General features: G+C 49.8%; 1 long non-coding RNA gene across 1 annotated transcript; it reads left to right on the forward strand.

Annotated features, from left to right (window-relative positions):
- The first annotated feature begins 403 nt into the window (after positions 1 to 403).
- On the forward strand, positions 404 to 15,089 carry LOC125946568 (uncharacterized). The gene is made up of 2 exons (XR_007467667.1): positions 404 to 640; positions 14,881 to 15,089. It is a non-coding gene; the product is annotated as an uncharacterized LOC125946568 (long non-coding RNA).
- The last annotated feature ends 3,728 nt before the right edge of the window (positions 15,090 to 18,817 follow it).

The raw sequence follows: 18,817 nt of genomic DNA on the forward strand, positions 1-18,817 counted from the left end.
ATTTTGTAGCACTATTCAGTCGTTATTGTTGACTGCGTTAAGAAAAATGAATGAACGTTACAAAAAAGCGTCACAACAGTTTTCGGCGCCCACATTAACCTAACGAAAGGTCCGCGTCATTTGTCTAACTATAACATGTTGTCTACAACTCTGATTTTGCTTTCATAAAAAGCGATTGCAGACAATTTGCTTCTTTAAAAGCTCGAAACACGCTCTTACAATGCTGCCAGCTACCTGAACGTTTGCTCGCAATATATGGGTAACCTTAGCGGCAGTGAGTGAAGCCGTTCTCCCACACCGTTCTCCCAGTCACTGAAGTGATAAGGCGGCTGCGTGAGACCTGTTTGCATTATTTCATCTTTTTCCCCTCTCTCGACTTGTCCTAACCAACGCATAGGATAACCATCGATAAGGATGGCTTCCCACGGGTGGAGCCACTGGAAACGCTCGACCTGCCCCGCCCTCCCGAGGGGAACATTCGCCGTGAGGTCCTGCGATTGTGCGCCCTCGCCGTGGCCTTGGTCTTGCTGATTGTGGCCGTGTTGGGCACGGCGATGCTTGTGAACGGCTCACCCAACCTGTTCGGCCACATCGAAGACCGCACAACGGATGACAGTGGAGGTACCGACGTGTACTACGCGTAAGTGACGGACGCTGCAGAAATTCAGTTTGCCCGATTGCGTGTATTCCGCGCAATGGCGTTGATTGCACGCAACAACTGTCACTCAGGTGGTACCAACCGTGAAAGGCAACTGCTGTTTCAAATTGATGGCAATATCAATGAGTGAACCGGCTAAGAGGCCGTTTTATTGCGATTAACATTCTCTGAGAACATTGCGCAGTTTGCGTTATGCGGCTAATCCTCTTGCGATACCAAGTGATGGAAATTGTCTACAAGCGTGGGTCACTAGGTACGGGTTGACTTTCTCTTGCCAACCAGAAAGCAACAGGTACGTTGCTTTCTAGGTATGTGCCCGAGTAGAGGACTTGATGCTGGCTGCTGTCGGCCCTAGTAGAGCATTTTGGTCAATGGGTTGCGCAGCTGAGCACGAGATCGCGGGATCGAATCCCGGCCGCGGCGGCCGCATTTCCATGGAGACGAAATGCAAAAACACCCGTGTGCTTGCGTTGTAGTGGACGTTAAAGAACCCCAGGTGGTCAAAATTAATCCGTAGCCCTCCACTACGGCGTGCCTCGTAATCAGAACTGGTTTTGGCATGCAAAACCCCAGAAAGAAGAAGATGGGTCACTGGGTATGTTTTCGTACAGACAACTTCGGCCATGCGTACGTGATATAGGTATGTTCCAGCTTGAATAATACGCCATCACAGATGTGTCATGGTGACACAAGAGGTATATAGTCTTAAATATACTGATAGCATCCGATCCGCAGCATACACTTTCGAATAGAGCGCACCTCCTTGATGGCTAACCACTGCAACATTGTTGCAGCCACAATACTAGCGATGGTGAAGTGCATTAAGGAGTTGCAACTGGGGTACACATATTAGTACTAGATATACATTGTGGTTCCACATAGTGGTTGGCAGCGAGATTTCCTCATCATCTCATAGCAGATGTTCCCATAAAGTTTTGCGGTTCGCGGATGTTAAGGATATATGGCACCACGTAACATTGAGCACCATCATAATTATCAGAACGTATGCAATACACCACCACCATTTACGCATTCATAATTACAAAAACATTATGTTATCGTCACTAATCATCTTCATTGGTTTGGTGTACCGACAAACTTTACGCATGTTATTTTAACAGTATTTGCCATATAACACTGCATTATGCTGAGAACTTGATATTTAACGTGATATTTACTGCGAATGAAGTAATTTGTTGAGACTGTGTTATAACGATTACGCATCGGAAGCTACAGGGCGATGCAGCATTCCGACCAAGGCGAATAGAGGAAGAATGGCCCTGTCACATTCCCTATGGCGCATAAACACTTGATCATTTGAAATATAGGAAAAAAAATTCAAAATTATTGCCAATCCTGTTATAAATGTTTTTTTCCAGCAGTCATCTTGAGGCTACATATTTCTTGGCAGCGAAGCGAGCGCATCCAGTGCATTCACTGGCGAGTGTGTTTTACAGAGAATGTCTCTATATCATTCCGTGTGACAGCCTGCAAATGACATTAACGGCGAAGTGTACTCGCATAGAGTGACTAAGTTTACCTCTCTGCGAACGGCATAGCAGTGCTTCTTAAAAGGTCCCTGAACCGGCTCGGACAAATTTTGTAGACGTGTAGGAGACAGCTACAGTAAAACATTCGCGTCACAGTTTAAGAGAAGCGTCCCATATTAGGAGAACTACGGACGATTACAAGTTGCCCTCCTCCCTAGCCATGCATTTCCTCCTCAACTCTTTCGCCGAGTGATCGGGGCTAAGCTCCGCCTTCGCTGGCTCCACGTCATGTTGTGACGTACGTTGTCGTCTACTTCCGGTTGTCTTTGAGCCAGCGCGCGAAGGCTCTCCAACCTCTCCGCTAGCGGCCCGGACGTCGATCCCCAGCGAGAGCGATCAAGCAGCGTGCGTTGCGAGCGTTCTGTCGCAGCGCCGAGCGTGTCCGTTATTCGAGTAATCACAGGCGGGCTGGGTGTTTTTACGGATAGCCAGAGGCGTAAACTAATACCCCTCCATACCGCTGTCTTGGAGGAGCTTCGTAGACGTGCGTGAGTGGCCTGATCGGCATGCATGGTCCAGCCATCTGGTGGCGCAGAGCTTAAACAGCCAAATACAGATCTAATATTCATGTAACCAAGTGTAAAACATTTGAAATATATGAAGAGACAACGTGTTGAAGATTACGCTCCTGCCAAAAATTTGAGCCTGCAGCAAAGTGGAAAAAAACTTGTTTACTGCTATATTAGCGGTGTGTTTGGTTGAGCTTTGTGCCGCCAGGTGGCTGCACCATGTAAGCAGTTATAGGGTGCCTCGATGCCAGCGCCACCGTTCAGGGTGGAGACAACCCCGCTGGCGCCGACATATCGAATCACAAGAGCTCAGACTCAGCTACGCTTGCGTTCATAAATAGTGTTACTCGCGGCGCACTTCTAAGTGCTTTGCCTTGATGAGGATTTTTATAGGTATCGCATCTGCACATCTTTATAACCAATAGCCGTTAACTCGCCGAAGGTCGAAGACGTAAATGTATTGCACCGGGAACATGCCCCAAGTTGCCTAATTCAATCACATTTAATATGCCGTGTGTATGTTTGAAATACGCACTATTTTTTTTTGCGCTTCGATACTTGGTATATAAGGTTTGCGACCCCCTGTGAGTGGAAGTTTTTCTTTTTCGCTGTTGTATTTTGGTTTACACGTCACGCCTCCTTTACCGTAGCCAGCCACTCGTGCACGGCGGTTAGTTTCCCTTGCGTTGCGCGTGCTCTTCGCGTTCGTTGCAATTATTTGACAATATCTACGCGCAATCTTGCGTTTTTTGCCCACAAAACTGTGTGCTGACAGGATTAAACTGGTGTAAAAATAACTGCGACGTCAAAATAAGGTTTAGTTAGTGCTGCAGAGAAAAGTGTGACGTAACTTGTCTGTGTCAATCTTGTGTAGTACACACAAAAAACCAAACGATGCACAAAATACATTTACTTCGTAATGTCTAGTAGAGCACTGCACGAGCCGATTTTTTCCGCCCGGGCCCTGCCCGGTTGGGCGGCCCTTACGTTGGGCGGCCCAACGTAAGGGCCCTGCCCTTACGTTGGGCGGCCCGCCCGAGCCCGATCAAAACTTTTATGGCGAGACCCGGGCCCGGCCCGGGCCCGGAAATAATCTACGCTACCCGCCCGGCCCGGCCCGCCGCCCCTTTACCTTAGGCCCGAGCCCGGCCCGAGCCCGACTCGAAACCGGCCCGAACCCGGCCCGAGACGAAAAAATAATGTTTTAACACGAAAGTGTTTTATGCCGGGGTCCACCAAGACTTCACTGACGTATTTCCGTCACGGAAATACGTCATAGAACATAATACAAAGAAAGAAACCAGAAGAAAAAGTTCCACAAACATGCCAAATTTGGAAATCGAACCCACGACCCCTCGGTCCGCGACGACAGATCGCCGAGCGTTTAACCCATTGCGCCACAAACGCATTTGCAGAGAGCTACACAGACGCGCCTTATATATCTAACACTCCTCCGTGTACCCGCGCTCTTGCTCGGGGCGGTGCCGCCGCCTACGAGCAGAAAAGAGAAGTACTGCATTATGACACTAACGCGCACCGACAGTGAACGCTTCGGTGGTCTCAGCACTACGACGCCTCGATGCCAGCATTCGAAGGGACGCTGGCATCAAGAAGCACTACCAACGCCACCTAGGTGGCGTTCACCGTACTCAGCACAGCGGAGCATGGCCTCCGCAATTAGCTCTGAAAATGTTTCTGAAGTTGATCGCGGAGGCTGCAATTACGACGCGCTGTACGCGCTGATTTGACTCGGTGACGATTCAGTTACGTGCTTTGTCTTGCGCGTTGTATTAGTGTGTCAGTTACGTGCTTCGTCTTTCGCGTTGTGCTAGCGTGTGCAGCGCAGTGCAGCTTCCATATGCACGACGGTTGCTCATGGTCATCGACGTTGGTAGTCGTGCCACCAGGCGTCAGCGTGGGTGCATCAACGCCTAAGGGCGCTTTAGCCACAAAACACCAATAGACATTTTCAGAGTTGAGACGCCCGAGAATAACTCGCTGCACGTTACATGCACACCACCAGAAAGCCCGAGCCCGGCCCGGGCCCGAGTCAAAAGGCACACGCCGTGCTCGAGCCCGGCCCGGGCCCGTGAAAAAACTGTTCTACCCGGCCCGGCCCGCGGGCCGGGCCGGGCTCGGGCTCGGGCTCGGGCACGGGCTCGGGCTTTCGGGTAAGCCCGAGCCCGTGCAGTGCTCTAATGTCTAGTACCATCAATCATGAAATAGATATGTGCATGAAAAATTGTATGTACTGTGTGGCGCCTGAAGGTGATGTTGAAAGACGAGATTAAAAAAATTCGCAAGGTAGGCTCGACACACACAATTCGGGATAGGGAGAGTTCTTTGTTTAATTTCTTCATTACATGGGGGGGGGGGGGGGAGAAGTTTCAAGTGAGCACATCAACCTTATTATACACAATATAAATCGCAAACAAGAATACAAACAAGAAAACGCAACCGCGGGTAATATTAATCATGATATCCAGCCACAATACATCAGCTACCATCGAATACGTCGCATCAGCCAAACACATAGATGGCGAGTACAGAACATTTTATAAATAACCATTAGAACACAGATAACTACATTGAAAAAATAAACAACACTGCATACATATCGCGTACAAAAAACCGTAAATGAAACTACGACAGTCAAATACAGATTAGCAATGTTTTTTCACTTCGAAAATATAGTCCATGATGATGTAGGGCTGTTGACTTTAACAGACGGCGCCCATCCTGTCGATGTCCCTCGTACTGGTCCTCTTCAAAGTGTTTCTAAGTACAAGTAAAACAACAAAAGTGATTATTGATATGAAAAGTTGCCTTGTAAATACAGAGAACCCATTACAGTGCTTAAAAATAAATTTTCGCAGAAGTAATGCTGTATTACCTCGCTTCGCACGTTTCGAAGAAATGCACAGGCTACAACAGACACCATGTTAGAAAGCACCGAAACATTTTGGCCCCATGATGCCCCTTAACTCTACTACACCTGGGCATACCGTGCACAGGCATTTAAAGACCGTCACAGTACCCACTACGATCGGGAATGAGCACGAATGACCATCGGCTTACGAGCACCACGCTACAAATATATTCGTCTAAAAAATCAGCTATATAATGTAACAACCTGTGATCCGCAAGATATCTGCTGAGAAATCAGAGAAAATCACAATGCTTCGCTTGTCACGCATACAACCGCCGCTCTCCCCAGAAGAAGCACTGCGTTCTTTAGTCCCAAATAACCAGTAGCGAAAAAAGAAACTGAGGAAAAAAAGAAACAAGAGACACACGATGTGTGCTTCCCGTGAAAAGGTTAAATAGGTGGTTTACATGACGATTTGTAGCTAATGTAAGACTATTTCGCGGCGAAGCATTTTCGTCAGTCATTAAAATAAGGGTACTACTCGCATAGACTGCACTGTTCAAAACGGCCAAAGCCTATGCGACGCGCGCTCGCAAACCATAGGCTACTCAGACAGCATCGGTGCAGTGCTTAGTTCGTGAGCGAACGTAGGTACGTGAGCGAGGATCAGAGAATACTTTCTTATTTAAATGAAAAACACGGTGCGATAGTTTAAACTTTCTTGACACTTACCACGCAAATGTAGGAGCTATCCGTTGCCTTCCAGTGATACCGCTTTACTTGGGCTTACCATCTCTTCCTTCGCTCTGGGTCCCGGGGGAAGCGTAAACAACGAAGCCATTTACGCGTCGATCCGGTGCACTTGGGAACACAACAGCCCGTCATGTAGACTCGATGCACTTGACAAACTTGTCATTCATGCGGCTGAACACTGTCCAGCAAGTAGAAGCGTCAGCGAAGCATCCGCGCGCACTGTGTCTCGAACTAAGCACCGGCACCAAGCAATCGCAACCGCTCGCTGTGATTCAAGATGGCGTCGCAGCGAGAAAGCGGCGGCGCGGGGGCTGTCAAAGGATGGCACCAACCTGAACGGCGGCGCTGGCATCGAGGCACCCTAAGCAGTTAACGTTTGCGCCTCCGTTCATCACATAAAACGTGGTAAAACGGCCAATACACTTGCGCTTGCGTTTACCTGAATACCGGACACAATAAACTCTATTGTGGCAATCCTTCGACGTGAAGTGACGGCCGCAAACGCGTAGATGCTGGCGCCATTTGGATACCGCCAGTCCGATGCGCTGCAGCCACTACGCTCGTCTGTTGCCTTGCAGCGGGGCAGAATGTCGCAGCTTGACATGTCGCCCATCGCTACGTTTGCAGCCCACAACGCAAGGGCGAACCATGGTGCTTACGAAAAGAAAGAACAAGACCAACACTGACCGCGCAGCTGACACGGAGCACGTTGTAACACAAGCAGACGACACTTGCTGTGGGCCGGAAGTGCCTTTGTGTAGTGATACATATCCCTGTGCATTATCTTTCTGTTACTTTCTTTTTATAGAAACAAACTACCTAACATCTAAACTACCACAACAACATTTGTTCACCATAACGTTGGAAAAATTATCGATGACGCGCTCTGGGCAGCCAGTCGGATAGCTGGCCCAGTGACGTATTCTGGTCAAATGGCGTCATCTGGGCACAAAGCTCAACCGATTGGCATGCTGCGATCGGTAGCGATGTACCTTTAAACCTTATAATAAATTACACGCTTTACGTGGAGCGCTTATATGCGTCAATTAATTGATCAGAGGGACCTACTCTAACGACTCAGTACGTTTGTACAAAAGCGTCAAAATCGTTTCAGGGTCCCTTTAAGAGCACTTCAAGATCCATTGAGTAGACTGCACTTCTAAGCAATAGAAACGTAAAGTCATATAGGCCAGAAAAACACAACATGACAGGAAATTGGGACCACAAGTGAAGTTCAGCTGTGTGGGCCCCATATCTCATTACGAAGATTAATCTCGCCATCTTGGTAGTCCCTCTATCTCATCAATGTCTCCCATGGGAAGATCAATTTCTTTGTTTCAGTATTTTTCTGGCAGCTTCTGAGAGTGCTCACTTCTCGTAAACCTTTATTCATGTACATTGTGTTTCGGTGGTAAGCTCGCGTTTGCGTAGGAGCTTTAAGTGTTCTTTTTTTCTTTGGTTCTTCCTTTTTATTCAACTTTTATGACAATAACAGTAACGTATTCAGAGTATAACAGTATCGCTCAAAGCGTAAAATTGTATAAGCTCGATCCTCATCTTAAATTCTGTGTGATCATCACCATCGGGTGTGTGCCTTTGCTGGTTCGCTGCCGAGTATTCGGACCGAATAAACGACGTGCCAACAGATATGGTGTGTGCCTTTGCTGGTTCGCTGCCGAGTACTCGGACCGAATAAACGACGTGCCAACAGATATGGCATACGTCTCTGTTGCAGAAACGTGAAATATGGCCGCGGTAGCCGCAGTAATAGCACGTGGGACCTTACGGACGCTAAGTCAGGTAGTACAAGGTGCTAGGTGCTCCGGCAGTGAGTGCAGGCAGATGGCCTGATGAAAGCTCGGGTAGCATTGACGGTATGTTCACTGGATGCGCGGCAGCAACCGACGCGCACGTTGTTAGCGGCACCGCTGAGTTGATGTTGCCTGGAGGCGTGGCAGCAACTTCCGCGTACGTTGGTAGGGGACGAGATACGGAGGGTTGCACGCGCTCAAGGCAGGTACAGGACGCCAGTGCATCCCTGATGACATCACGCAAGGCCGCGCCAGAAGTCGGACTGGAGCACACCGACGGTGACGACAAGCCCATTGATTGTAATTCTTCGCGTATCATACCTTAAACTATGTTTTAGGGTGTTCTTGCCTCTTGCAGAAAAAAGATATGTTTTACCTTTGCCTCTGATCCTGTTCAGTGTAGTTTTGAGATCATTTTTATTGCGCGCTTTCATAGTACACGCCGCGTGTTTGCACTTTTTTGCTACGTGAAAAAGTGTCCCCGCAGCGTGCGTCTACTATACTCGCAGACAACTTTCTCTAGCAATGAAAGGAAAGCTACGGAAGCAAAGCGCGCACAAGTGAGAGCGCTACTGAAAAGAGTCCCGCGTTTTAATCCAGGTGCGTTTAGGCTGGGGAAGAGAAACAGGTTATTAGCAACACTTAAATAAGACAGAACACACCATTGAGTGTAAAAGTTTACTTATTTTGCGACATTTCCCTTCCGCGTCTGGGCAAACGCGAAACCGTCGCACGTGAAAGCTGCGTCGATTCAGCGTCTCTTCGGAACAACCAAAAGCACTCTCAAACGCTGCCGGACTACTTGGCGCGGTAACACATGTGCAGCATCCACGCGCGCGTAGATTTTCCTTCATTGCCACAGAAAGTTGTCCGCGAGTATAGGCTATCAACACGCCATGATTTCTCATGTTGTTTCCGTCACAATATGTCGTTTCATCGCCAGGTTTTTGAGTATAGGCTGGCTGATTATCAGTTCCAGAAAGACTAGTTGAGATTGTTCGGGGGGACTTGCAAGGCCGCAATAAGAATGTACCCCTATGACACTTGCTGCAGTGCAGAATGTTTCTTAAAAAGGTGCCTTTCGAGCCTATTCGACACACCGCTACAAAAAACATTCATGGCATGTACGAGCATGTAGACTGACGGGGTTGTCGCACGTTAGTCAGTGGAATAGTTTGAGCGGATGGATAACACCACACTGGAGCAACTTTCTAAACACATTATCACAAAGGTTCAACAGACACACAAAAATGCGCATGGAAAGCAGACTTGTTCCCAAAAGCAAGTCACACCCGGCTTTTGGTAAGAGAATTCCACGCAGGCTACGTCAGTGACACGATTGAAGTAAAGATCTACGTGTTACTCGTGCGTGAATTTTTCAATGACCATGGAGTAACATGGCAGCTCCACGGACGCTACCAGCAGATGGCGATGTCGTCTAATGTCCAAATATGGGAAGATCAATGGAAGTCGGGGTAAGTTTCCAGTGCAACGCATTGGTGATGTCATACGAGCTAGACAGGGCCTGCTCTAGTTTAGCGATGGTGCTATCGCGAGTCATTTCTTCTCAGTTTTCGCTTTGTCAACACTCATAAATCAGCACCACCTTGTCCATGTGTCTATAGTTCTACCGAACTTCGCGCCATCTTTGATCAGATAAACCGTTTTTCTGTCAGAGTGTACCTGGGACGCTGCATCGCACACAGGATTCTACGTAAGAACAGCGCCGTTGAGACGGCCTGCGTGTGCTGAAGAGAAAGTTCCAAAGAATTCTTTCAAATGTTTATTCTGTGCTCTTATTGTGTGCTCCTATTCTGGACCCATCTCACGATGACTGCTGAGAGTAATGCGTTACCATTGAATCAATTAAGCGACACAACGTATTGCCACCGTCGAAACGAGTTATACGTGTGGTGTGCACAGCACCGGGACTCACCTTTTGCGCTTCCTTAAAAAGACTAGGCGTCATCTAGCACCGCCACTGTGAAGGCCGCGTGTGGCCTCCGAAATTCTTGGCACGCCGGTGCGGGCGAACGCTGTGAAACGCGTCATGCGGAAACCGGGCTCCTCTCTCGTCCTTAACACGCTGCGCCATCTAGGGTCACTGTGTAGAAGTCGACGCGTTGCCTCCGAGATAGAAGCGTGGCGCGCCGGTGCCTGCGAACGCTGCGAATTGTTCGCTCGCTAGCCGCACACTCAGTGACCGAAGTGGGCGAAAGATTCATTGAAGAGAGGCACACACCCAGTGTATTCGTCGCGCAGCACCCTAAAGCGTTGACGTGAAATGCATTCATGAAAAGCGGCACATACCCAGTACATTTGTGGCACATCTTGATAATGTGTCGGGTTTCTGTCTTTGAGGAACTCTTGTGACGTTGGTTCGATTCCTCTCAGCATCGGCTAAATTTAAAGGATCTTTCTTGTCATTGCGGATCGCCGCATTCCCGGTAACGCATACCTAGTTACCCAAGAGGTGTCGAAAACGTTCACTGAAGAGCGGAACACACTTACTGGCACAAGAGGACTGGCGCCAGTTGGCATAAAAAAGGTTCATTTTCGAATACCACTGACCGAGTGGTACATTCCCACTATTCCAAGTCGACATCAAAGAGTTTCTTCGAAGAACGCTACTCAGTCAGTCTTGCGTCTACAGTGGCCCATGAGGGCGTCATAGAGGTTCGTTGAAGAGTGGCACATATGATAACATCATCATCTACTCAGTGATCCAATTTGGTCTGATGGTTGTTTCGAACCGTTTTATCTCAGCACAGCAGCACGATGCGCTAGCCAATGGACCACTGACTACCCAGTGACCCAGGTAGATGGGGAAACGCTTAGATAGAACTATACACACAGGTTACTCGAATGTATGTTTAAGGTCACCTGGTCATGGAAAGGTGCCTATAAAAGTCCCTGATGCCACGACCCTGTGAAATCTGCTACAAAACGGTGCTTCTTTAGCGTCTGATGGCTTTTTGCATATCGTCAATCAACTTCTGGTTGCTACTTGATGCAAAGTTCCCTCAAACAATCGGGAGATCTTACTGAGGACGAAGGGCGGCTTGAGCGCCTTGGCCATATAAGACTCAAGGAGGCTACCTAAAGTGACAGCGGCGCTCCGTGAGTTGAACCATAGACAGGATTCTCACATCTCGTATGTGATAATGCAGAAGTTAATGAGTTACCGAGTCCCATGTCCTAGCTAGTAAATAAATTTATGAGTCACATAGAGCTCTATGAGTCACAATAGTTAACGTCAAGGACAGTCACGATATGGAGCCTTATGCGGCCTGTAGCGCCCAGCAACGCTGCAGTGCGGAGCGCTACTATGGTCGGCGCTGCAAAGAGAAGAAAATAAAGAAGCGCAGCGCGTGCTCCAAGAGCAAGCTCGGCACGCGCAGTGTCGTTCTAAAAGCTAGCGAAGCTGGTCGTCGCAGCCACCGCACGACGGCGCGGCTCCTACAGCCGCCGTCCCGTCTCTCCTACATTGGTAACTCGGCAGAACGCGCCTTGCACCGAGCGACACGCTGCCATGGCCACCAGGCCGGAGCCGCAGTTCGACTCACCACTGCCGCCGTTCTCGTCCAGCTACGTCGGCGCATGGTTCACCTAGTTCGAGGCGGCTCTGGAGCTGAACCACATCTGAATCCAGGAGTTCCAGCACGCGGTACTCCTCGACGTCGTGCCGCTTGCTCTCGAGCACCGCCTCGGCGTTCCATCGCCTGGCCCGCGCCCCTGCGATGAGCTGCGGCAGTCTGTCCTCAACTTCAACGGCGCTGCCTACCGCCCTCTTCCAGAGGTTGACCACCAGGTACGCGACCCATTTCCGGCCACACCCTCACGGCCAGCACCAAGCGCGTCTGCTCCTGCGCCCGTATGCACTCGTCCTCAGGCCACCTCATCGCCTTCATCGACATCGATGATGACACATGGCAGTGGAGACATCGCCGACCCAACGCCGGCTCCCGGGCCGCATGCCGTCGGGTCTGGCGACAACGACGTCGCTTCTGCCATTCGGCCTACTACCAACCCTTAACCGGATTTGTCCACCACTGCCGGCTGAGCAAGCCTCCGAGTCAGCGCACGAGCCTTGCCCCGTGCCGACTCCGCTGCCTCCTGCCATGTCAGCTGTCACTACACCGCGGGACCGACCAGTCAGCGAGAGCGACGCAGCAGCAGCAGCGACCTTCTTCCCTGCCCTGCGCTCCCCGTCCTCTCCTTCGGCCAACTTGCCGTTGGGCCCTTCTAGCGACTACTCTGACAAGTCGGATGTTGGAAGCTGGGAATAATCGTCGGCCATTAGGATACGGCAGACGGACTGACACCACCATCCCGTGATGCGAGTCTTGATGGTGTCTCGCACCCACCACTTGATCCTGTCCTTGGCGTCGTGCCCACGTTGGAGCTCGCCAATCAACACGACCCGGTAACTGCTGCCGCGGCTGTCCCTGATCTTCGCCAACCTGCGCCGGTGCTGTCCTTGAGCGTTGTCCCCCGAAGCTTTCCTCGCTGTCTCAAGTGCTACTCGACTCCTACGCCGTTGAATGTCGCAACACCCAGGATCCGGCAGGCACGTGCCTCTTCTCTTGACTCGGACGGTATTGTGCGCAGAAGCTTGCAGCTTACGACGTCTATCGCGCATCGTGCAAGACGGGACAAGCGCGTGCACACGGCGCATCCACCAGAGCTCGCGCATCTGGGCGCACGTGACGACCCAGCTTGCGGCTTGTCGCGCCCACCAATCATTGCGCCCGGTCCCCGTTCGTTCCGCCTGGCCTGCGTGAACTGCTGCAGAGGCGTCTGCCTTCACCTTCTCCGTGCCGGCATGCTGTGTCCCGTGCGTCCGCACCACCACTCGCAGCCTCGTCCACCGGAAGGACTTGCTAGTCCCCTTCGCCTCCAACGGACTCACTACTTAGACTGACCCCGGATCCTTTTGAACCTCGCTCTTGTGATTTGCTCTATCGCCGTTCCGTCTGGGCGGGAGGCCCTGTAGCGCCCACCAACGCTACAGCGCAGAGCGCTATGGCCGGCGTTGCAAAGAGAAGAAAAAAAACGACGTCGCATGCCCCCGCGCGAGGGACACGTGTAAAAGCAGAGCATAGTGGGGTTCCGTGGTGTTGGTGTTGTTGGTGTGGTGGTGGTGGTCTGGGTTGACAGAGAAGAGAGAATCGTAAGTAGGTAACGTAAAGTTGTTATTGTTTTATTGGCATCACTGCGATTTTTATTATTATATTATATTATATTATTATTGTTTCTCTGTTGTCTCTGTCTGGGCTCCGCGGCGGCGGCCTCCACACGACGACGCTTGCTCGCCGCCGCCTCTCGTTCCCGTACGCAGGGGTCCGCGGCCCGACGCTGACGCCTGCCCGCGGCTTCTCGTGCACGCTGCTCGGCATCCGCTTGTCGACGTTGACGCCTGGCCGCGGTTTCTCGTTCACGAAGTTCGGCGTCGGCAGCACGCTTACGACGCTTGCGTTCGGCGTCGGCAGCGCGCCGCCTCGCCGCCTTGTCTTCTGCCGCCGTCGACGAACACGATGGTACGATGTCTTGAACTGGTTCTTCGGCGCTGATGTTGGATTGCGTCGAGGTACTAGTTGAAGGTCTTGCTTCCATCGCTTATCAACTGCGACCGCCGACGAATGCAAGAGAAGACAGCGCAGGAGTTGACGAGTGGAGCCCGCGCCAACCCGCTTTATATTCCTAGCGCGCGCGTTAGAGGGAGAGGGGGTGTAGAGAGGGCGCGCTATCACGCCAGCACCTGCTGTTGCTACGGTGCTTGCTGCGCCGGAGCGCGACTCAACTACGACGCTTCGCGCGCTGCACATGTGCTGCAAGCGTGATGCGGGAGAGGAGTGGGGGAGAGGGCGCACCTGTGCTCGAGCTGTTGCGGACGGACGGCGCACGCTACATGTGAGTTAAAGAAATGCTCTGCATTTAATAAAGAAGCGCAGCGAGTGTCGTTCTAAAAGCTAGCCACGCTGGTCGTCGCAGCCGCTGCTCGGCTCGCCGCCTTCGCCCTTCTGAGTAGGGAACGACGGCACGGCTCCTACGGCAGCCGTCATGTCCCTCCTACATGCCCAACAGATTACTTGCGCCTTCGTCTCTACACAGTCATATAACGTATTCTTAACCCTTCAGTTGCACACTTTGGGGCAGCACAGTGGCTTAGGTCGTTGCGCGACTGTGCTGCAGTGAGACGGGTTCGAAGCCCAGCCCCGGAGGCTGCGTACAATTGGAGGATGTACGCCAAGACTCCCCTCTACATGAATCCCTGCAGGCCTCCATTGCAGGACTGTACATGTTGTACATGTATATGTTGACCCGTTGTCATAGTCTGTATAGCGCTGACTTCGTTGTTTATAGTGCGTTGTTATAGTGTGTTAAGTTTCTGTTTGAGAGAAGAGGTTGGGTCGAGATTTCTCTTTCTTTTTTTTTCTTCTCGTACGTTAGGGTCACATAGAGTAAACCACTGTGTTCACTTAACGTGCGCGTAATCCGATGTTAATTCCTTGCTGAACGTGAGCCAGCCCAGGTCAACCTCTATGCCTCTCCTGTAAAGAAAATCCGCCTCTTATTATATTGCGTCTCATTTGCGCGTTGAAAGGCATGCAGTAAGGCATAACGAGAAGTAGCAACGCATAAATAGCTATTCGCTGCGGAAATGATCAAATTTCGTAATTTTGAGTTTACCTTCTCTTCTGATACCTTAATCATCAATTATCTGCAGGAAGCCAAGCTTGCCCAGGAAGACACATGGTTACAATAACGCTACACGCAATCGAGGCGGCAACGAGCCCGGCACAGGCATTCCGGTCGAAGACGGCGTGCACATGACGACCGAAACGGACTAACCACGCTTTGGGGTAATCGTGTTTTGATTAGCACGGACGCTTTATGAGCTGCTATGAAATGCCCGTGAACAACTTTCCTCCCTGGTGTCGATGTTTGAATCATATTCCTGGAAAAATATTTAGTATACGTTGAACCTTTCCAATCAATTTGAAATTGTTTTTCAACAAAATCAATGGAATAAAATAGATCAAAGCAGGGGTTGGCCATAACAATAAACGTGACCTAACGTAGCAGTGCCTCGTCGGTGCCAAATCCTGGTGAACTACTAAGAGCTATAGCATCTTGTCGGAAGCAATTCCTTTAATACATTTAGTAAGACGTGTGTTGGTGCGGTGACCTTGGGTGCGGTATCCTCCCAAATCAATTGCGCGTGCACACACTCAAGGCCATCGATCATCACGCCATGTTGCTACAGCATACGTCACGCTACATTTCTGCGCTATCTGCGTTGTCATGCTTCCAAGGTGTCTACGTGAACTTTAGGTTCACTGCGTTGTTGCATTAGGTACAAAAATATAAAGGCTTGACATTCACCCAACACAATTTAAAATAAGACACTCGGCGGGAGAAATGGCGGGCATATTGTTTAGGGATCCAGACTTAGCTATCAGAAACTTCCTTCTCCTTCAACTTAATCAATTTCAGGTTCTTCTGCTCAACAGCTCCCTCTCGTAGAAAGACGATGAACTCTCTTTGTTCCGTTGACTCTCACCGGCTAATGCTAGCCAGGCTTTATGGTAGCCAAATTTTTTGTTCCTAGAACCGCGAAACAAGTAGGACTTCTTTGTTTAGCTAAGTTCTTCCTGCGAAAATGTGAAAATATTTCGTGCAAGTTATAATGACAAGAGAACAAAGTTGCAAACGTTTAGTCTAACTAGGCCGGAGACGCTCTCGGGACGCAACAGTGACACACTCCCACTTGCATATCTTCGGTTTTCCATCAAGCCCTCCCCCTAGCCAGAAACTTCGGTTTCGCTCCTTCCACGAGTTCAAGCTGTACCTCAGGACCAACGTCTCCTGAGATGTTCTCGTCGAACACAGACTGGTATTTCTCCAGAAGCTTGGAAACAAGTTCGTCGTCTGATACGTCATTCATGACCGTAATCTGTATACCGAGACGAGGAAAACCAGTTGCATCCAAGGAGGTTACATGCTGCTTGCTCCCTTGATGACAACGAACAGTAATGTGAGGGGCTTGTTCCTGTGCGTTACATCCACCGTTGCACATCCGAGAACACGAAGGCACTGGCCTGACCAGGTGCGTAGGATGATGATGTCCGTCTCAAGCCGTGGTGGGTCATCTGTTCACGTGGACTTGAACGTCGCCTCACTGATGAGTGTGCAGGCTGCACCTGAGTCGACTTCGAACTCTAAGGACTTGCCATGTACGCGTAGCTGAGTCATGATCTCCTGCGTACTGGACGCGTCGATGAGCGCGTAAAGTGCCGCGTCTGTTGAGTCCTGACTGGTGCTCAGGCCATTGTCGAAGTTCCTTGTCGGGGATATTCGATGTAAATGTTCTTGTTCGTTCGCGCCTCTTTCCGATTTTTCAGGCACGCCTTTTCAAAGTGTCCGCGTTTCTTGCAGTAGTTGCAGGAAGCTGTCTGGAACTTGCAAGCGTCCGGACTATATTGCGCGTCAAAACGCCAACAGCGTTGTTTCTTCTTTTGGGAAGAGGTACTCGAGTAACCTTGGTTTTATGTCTTGGAGATGTTTGTGCAGGCTTCATGAATCTCTTTAAATTCTGCTTTCACGTTTCTGTGGTTTTCAACGGCATTCTCAGCTCGCAGTCTAATGTCAAAGGCTTTCTTGAGTGTCAAGTCGTTTTCCGCAAACAGCCGTTGCTAGACCTGCTCGTTACGAAGGCCGCAAACGAGACGATCACGCAGCATTACCTCAAGAGGCAGGATTGTTGGATTGGCCACAGTGTCTGCACTTGTTCAAAAATTGCACTCTGCTGCTAGCCTCTTGAGCGCTGTGACGTAATCACTGACCGTTTCGTCGTGCCGTTGGTCACGTCGTTGGAAGCGTGCCCTGCAGAAGACTTCAGAAGGTTGCGGATCAAAATGAGCCTTGAGCATATCAACTATGTCATCGCAGTTCACTTGGTTGGGCTGCTTGGGTTGAACGAGGGTGGAGACGATGTCGTAAGTTTGTTCTCCGCACAAAGTTAGTAGATGAGCACGTTTTTGGAAGTATCCGTAATGCCGTTAGCCTCGAAGAAGAACTGTAGCCTCCCATACCAGGGTATCCGGGAGCCAGAGCTTCCACTCAATTCGGGTAGCCGACCGAAGTCAGGCGCCGCATTGTCGTTCCGTTCCTTGACGTCGGTGAACTGCCGATGAGTCCAGAGTCTTCCTCGTCGCCAACTGTTACGTCTGTGCAGCAGGTTGTGGCTGCCGACCATTTATTACAAACAAGGGAACATGAACACGTTAAGCGGCATAGCTTTTGGAGTCCACTAGCTAGCGTTCGATGCCAAGCTCCCGCTCGACCCATTTCGTCCCGTGCATTCGCGCGCGCACTTCGTTGTCGTCTTCTAGTGCGACATAGTCATCATATGCCTTGATAAATCCATAAGAAATGGCAACGGTTCGCAGCATGAGCTGTCGATCTAGCAATTTCGACTAGCATTGCGCCTTCTTGAAAACATTCCGCTCGCAGGTAATATCAGATCGAATCTGCCTCGAAGATGTTCTGTCCTTTCTTCGAGCATTCATAGGACGAAAGGACACATTCAGGGGAAGGCGAGTGCGCGTACAATGTCTTAGGCTAGTGCACACGGTGAATAGGAAATCTGAAATGCTGTCATGCGTGTAAGGCATCTGTGGTTTGAGCGTGCTTAGTTTTATTGTTTTCAGTTTTACAATCGACCACTATGAATTATGCGACTGTACTTATTGAAATCCGGGAAGGGGAGCACACAATTTTCTCCGCGGACTTTTATGAAAGGACCTTGTTCCACTCGAGAACCACCCACAATAGGTCAGGTATTGCGTCAACGGCTAAATTAGCAACATGAGACAGCATGCCATGAGCAGAGGAAATGGGGGGCTCGGAAACTTCAGCTCTTCATGTAGTAAACTAGCCGTCGCTCGGCTCTCGCTTTAGCAGAGGCTTCTTCTGCGGTAACACTCTAAATCTTTATTTATTTTCTCTTACTCGGGGATGATTTGACTGGTAATGAGCTCTAATGTCGGCGGTATCAATGAAAGAAGATGCTTATACTTTTCCAACAATTTTATGGGCATTTCGTCACGATAAACGTAATTTGTTGAGAGTTTTACATAATACTGCAAAAGTACTCTATCAGTTTGTATACTTACTACACGACTAAGCATTATGTGATTGTTGCACAAATGCAATTTATTGCGAGGTACACTTTTTCTTTATAGTTGTGGAAGCAGCTTTTCGGTGCTGATAGATGGCACTGACGTGACTGCCAAGGATATTTGAAAGTCACGGGTGCCTGCCATTTAAATTACGTCCTTTGGGTTGCGGTGGCAAATGTGCACATTTGTTGTTATACGTTTATAGATGCGCCTGCGACCAACTGTTAAAACGGCTGATAAAACAACTACTTCATTGGATGTGGCGCATTAAGACAAGTTCGGAAATGTTTTCATGGTGTAGCTCAGTAATGTGGATTGAATGTCCGTTGTATAATGGTTCCTTAATTCTTTTGTTGTGTTCGCTGAGATTGTAGCCATCTGTCTTTCGTGTGCTTTATGAAATGCTGCAAGCAGTTTGGTGAGAATGTGCGTATCACCTACGAGTCGATAATGGGCGCCATCATTGCACACCGCAGGTAA

This window comes from Dermacentor silvarum, chromosome 7, assembly GCF_013339745.2.
Source record: "Dermacentor silvarum isolate Dsil-2018 chromosome 7, BIME_Dsil_1.4, whole genome shotgun sequence".
In the NCBI taxonomy this organism is placed as follows: domain Eukaryota; kingdom Metazoa; phylum Arthropoda; class Arachnida; order Ixodida; family Ixodidae; genus Dermacentor; species Dermacentor silvarum.